The sequence below is a fragment of the Cryptomeria japonica genome, unplaced genomic scaffold (genome assembly GCF_030272615.1).
Source record: "Cryptomeria japonica unplaced genomic scaffold, Sugi_1.0 HiC_scaffold_183, whole genome shotgun sequence".
Taxonomy (NCBI): domain Eukaryota; kingdom Viridiplantae; phylum Streptophyta; class Pinopsida; order Cupressales; family Cupressaceae; genus Cryptomeria; species Cryptomeria japonica.
The window spans coordinates 250,580-255,000 of record NW_026729005.1 but is presented as its reverse complement, the minus strand read 5'-3'; the positions used below and the strand labels follow the sequence as shown (position 1 = coordinate 255,000).

The window sequence follows — 4,421 nt, the reverse complement described above, 5'->3', positions numbered from 1 at the left end:
TGGCGTGCACGAAGTCGGAGCCCGGTTTGCCCCGGGTGCGCACCTCGCGTGCACCTTCGCCGGGGTGGGCACCTTGGTGTGCAGACCTTGGCTGGGTTGCGCGCCCTGGTGGGCACCATGGTGCGCACCAAGGAGCGCTCCGAAGTGTGCTCCAAGGTGCGGCCTGCACGAAGTCGGAGCCCGGTTTGCCCCGGGTGTGCACCTCGGGTGGGCACCTTGGTGCGCATGCCTTGCCTGGGCTGCGCACCAGGGCGGGCTCAAGATGGCACCCGCGTTCCTTTTTTTTCACTATCTTTCAAAACGGAAATTTTAAAATCTCATTTTTTTTTGCCTTTTTCTGGAAATTAGTGAAGGCAGCGCATCAAAGGTGCGCACCTCGCTGCCCACCACGGTGCGCAACGCCGGTGGGCACCCGGGAGTGCTTCGAAGTGTGCTCCAAGGTGCTGCGTGCACGTTGTCGGAGCCCGGTTTGCCCCGGGTGCGCACCTCGCGTGCACCTTCGTCGGGGTGGGCACCTTGGCTGGGTTTGCCCCGGCTGCGCTCCGAAGCGGGGTTATTGGAGCGCCGCCTCTTTTTTTGTCGGAGCGTTTGGTGGGGTTTCTCGCATTGGCTCTTCCGAGGCCCGGTTGCCACCCTGGCGCGCACGAAGTCGGAAGTAGGGTTAATTGCCCGGGTGCGCACCTTTGCCAGGGTGGGCACCTTACCTGGGCTGCGCACCAGGGCGGGCTCAAGATGGCACGCGCGTTCCGTTTTTTTCACTATCTTTCAAAACGGAAATTTTAAAATCTCCTTTTTTTTTTGCCTTTTCTGGAAATTAGTGAAGGCAGCGCATCAAAGGTGCGCACCTCGCTGCCCACCTTGGTGTGCTCTGAGGTGCGCACCCGGGAGCGCTACGAAGTGTGCTCCAAGGTGCGGCGTGCACGTTGTCGGAGCCCGGTTTGCCCCGGGTGCGCACCTCGCCTGCACCTTGGCCGGGGCCGGGGTGGGCACCTTGGCTGGGTTTGCCCAGGGTGCGCTCCGAAGCGGGGTTACTGGAGCGCCCCCTCTTTTTTTGTCAGAGCGTTTGGTGGGGTTTCTCGCATTGGCTCTTCCCAGGCCCGGTTGTTGGGTGCGCTCCCACCCCTGGCGCGCGCGAAGTTGGAAGTTGGGTTAATTGCCCGGGCGCGCACCTTCGCCAGGGTGGGCACCTTGGTGCGCACACCTTGGATGGGCTGCGCACCAGGGCGGGCTCAAGATGGCACCAGCATTCCCTTTTTCTCACTATCTTTCAAAACGGAAATTTTAAAATCTCGTTTTTTTTTTGCCTTTTATGGAAATTAGTGAAGGCATCGCATCAAAGGTGCGCACCTCGCTGCCCACCTTGGTGTGCTCCGAGGTGCCCACCACGGTGCGCAAACGCCGGTGCGAACCCGGGAGCGCCCCGATGTGTGCTCCAAGGTGCGGCGTGCACGAAGTCGGACCCCGGTTTGCCCCGGGTGCGCACCTCGCGTGCACCTTGGTGCGCACACCTTGGCTGGGTTGCGCGGCCTGGTGGGCACCATGGTGCGCACCAAGGAGCGCTCCGAAGTGTGCTCCAAGGTGCGGCGTGCATGAAGTCGGAGCCCGGTTTGCCCCGGGTACGCACCTCGCGTGCACCTTCGCCGGGGTGGGCACCTCGGCTGGGTTGCGCGCCCTGGTGCGCACCAAGGAGCGCTCCGAAGTGTGCTCCAAGGTGCGGCGTGCACGAAGTCGGAGCCCGGTTTGCCCCGGGTGCGCACCTTCGCCGCGGTGCGCACCATGGCGTGCACGAAGTCGGAGCCCGGTTTGCCCCGGGTGCGCACCTCGCGTGCACCTTCGGCGGGGTTGCGCGCCCTGGTGGGCACCATGGTGCGCACCAAGGAGCGCTCCGAAGTGTGCTCCAAGGTGCGGCGTGCACGAAGTCGGAGCCCGGTTTGCCCCGGGTGCGCACCTCGCGTGCACCTTCGGCGGGGTTGCGCGCCCTGGTGGGCACCATGGTGCGCACCAAGGAGCGCTCCGAAGTGTGCTCCAAGGTGCGGCGTGCACGAAGTCGGAGCCCGGTTTGCCCCGGGTGCGCACCTCGCGTGCACCTTCGCCGCGGTGGGCACCATGGCGTGCACGAAGTCGGAGCCCGGTTTGCCCCGGGTGCGCACCTCGCGTGCACCTTCGCCGGGGTGGGCACCTCGGCTGGGTTGCGCGCCCTGGTGCGCACCAAGGAGCGCTCCGAAGTGTGCTCCAAGGTGCGGCGTGCACGAAGTCGGAGCCCGGTTTGCCCCGGGTGCGCACCTCGCGTGCACCTTCGCCAGGGTGGGCACCTCGGTGCGCACACCTTCTCAATGTTTTCTTGCCTTTTCTGGAAATTGGTGAAGGCAGCGCATCAAAGGTGCGCACCTCGGTGTGCTCCGAGGTGCGAACCCGAGAGCGCTCCGAGGTGCCCACGAAGTCGAAAGTCGGGTTAATTGCATTGTTTTCCCCGGGTGCGCTCCGAGGTGCGCAACATCGACGCGCACCAAGGAGGGCTCCGAAGTGTGCTCCAAGGTGCGCACGATGGCGTGCACCTCTGGTGCGCACGATTCGGAGCTCGGTTTGACCGGGGTGCGCACACCTTGGCTGGGTTGCGCACCTTTTGTGCGCTCCAAGGTGCGCACGAAGTCGGAGCTCGGTTTGCCCCGGGTGCGCACCTTCGCCAGGGTGCGCACCTTGATGCGCACGCCTTGGCTGGGCTGCGCACCTTGGTGGGCGCCATGGTGCGCACCTTTCGTGCGCTCCAAGGTGCGCACGAAGTCGGAGCTCGGTTTGCCCCGGGTGCGCACCTTGGTGGGCGCCATGGTGCACTCCGAGGTGCCCAAGATTGGTGCGCACCAAGGAGCGCTCCGAAGTGCGCTCCAAGGTGCGCGCGAAGTCGAAAGTTGGGTTAATTGTCCGGTTTGCCTCGGGTGCGCACCTTGCGTGCACCTTCGCCAGGGTGGGCGCCTTGGTGCGCACACCTTGGCTGGGCTGCGCACACCTTGGCACCCGCGTTTCCTTCATTTTAAATTTTTTTTTTTTACAATCTCTCAAGTGGGAAATTCTATAATCTCAACTTTTTTTGCCTTTTCAGGAAACTTTTGAATGGAGCGCATCATTGGTGCGCTCCGAAGTGTGCTCCAAAGCTCTCTCCAGCTGCGTGCACCTGCCCCGGCCGCGCACCCGGCCCCGCCCAGCTTCGCTCACCTGTCCCGGGCGTCTGGTGCGGAACCTTAGAGTAAGAAACATCACCGTGCACCTTGGCCAACGTGCGCGACTCGACCGAGCGCGCACTGGCCGAGGTGCACACCGATTTCACCTGGGTGCGCGCGCAGTACCTCGGGCGCACCGGGGTGCGCGCACAACGCCCGGGTTGCACCGTGGCCTGTGTGCTCGGGGCGCCTCGGGTGCGCGCTCGGTGTCGCCCCCGCGCGCGCGGTAGTGCGGGCAGCGCACCCCGGCCCGGCCCGGCCCCGACGAGAACGCAAACGGGCAAAAGGTTTATTCAAATAGCATTGCGACGCCCGGCGAAAAACTAAAAAAGGGTGCAACACCGGGACTTCCCGGGAGGTCACCCATCCCAGTACTACTCCGGCCCAAGCGCGCTTAACTGCGGAGTTCTGATGGGATCCGGTGCACTAACGCTGGTATGATCGCACCCGTTATGAGCTTGTCGCAGTGTGTACTTAGCAAACCGCGACCCACGTGCGAATCCACCCCGGCCACCCACCCCCGTCGAGGTGCACACCCTCCCTCGCGAAGTGCGCCCCGTTCGCCAAGTGTGAGCCCTGCCCGGGTGCGCGCACCTTGCTAGGGCGTCGGGTGTGCACCCGGCCCGGCCTACGTGCGTGCACCTGGAGGGGGCGTCGTGTGCGTGCAGTGTCCCGTCTGCAACGCGGTGCCCACACACCACCTCGGGCGCAACGACCTGCGCTCACATGTGGGCCGAGTGCACCTTGGTGCATGTTCGGGGCGCCTCGGGTGCACGCTCGATCTTGCCCCGGTGCACCAAGGCGCTCGGTTTGCCCCGGGTGCGCACTTGGTGCAAGGTGGGCACCCAAAATAGGGATCAAGCACCAAAACACAAGTTTCGGGATGCAAAATGGGACCCAAGGACCACAAATGCGTTCCAAGACCCATGATGGGTCCACGAGAACAAAAATGTGTTCCGAGACTTAATAAACAAATATTGGGTTTTAGGAGAAGAAACATGCTCTGATGCCCAAAACGAGAATCGACCCCGAAAAGGCCACAGGCCAAAAGTGGGATGCGAGACAAAAAAAAATGGGACCCGAGGACCAAAATTGGGTTCCCAGGTCGAAGACAGGGCAACCGGACAAGAAACGACCTCTAAGGCTCGAAATGAGTCCCGACGACTAAAACTTGACAAGAAGCACCCATCAGGCACCCAACTCGAC

The 4,421-nt window shown here is 63.2% G+C and overlaps 1 non-coding gene across 1 annotated transcript; it reads right to left on the bottom strand.

The window, feature by feature from the left end:
* Window positions 1-3,545: 3,545 nt before the first annotated feature.
* Window positions 3,546-3,664, bottom strand: LOC131867739 (5S ribosomal RNA). Its single transcript, XR_009366271.1, has one exon. It is a non-coding gene; the product is annotated as a 5S ribosomal RNA (ribosomal RNA).
* Between the last annotated feature and the right edge of the window lie 757 nt (window positions 3,665-4,421).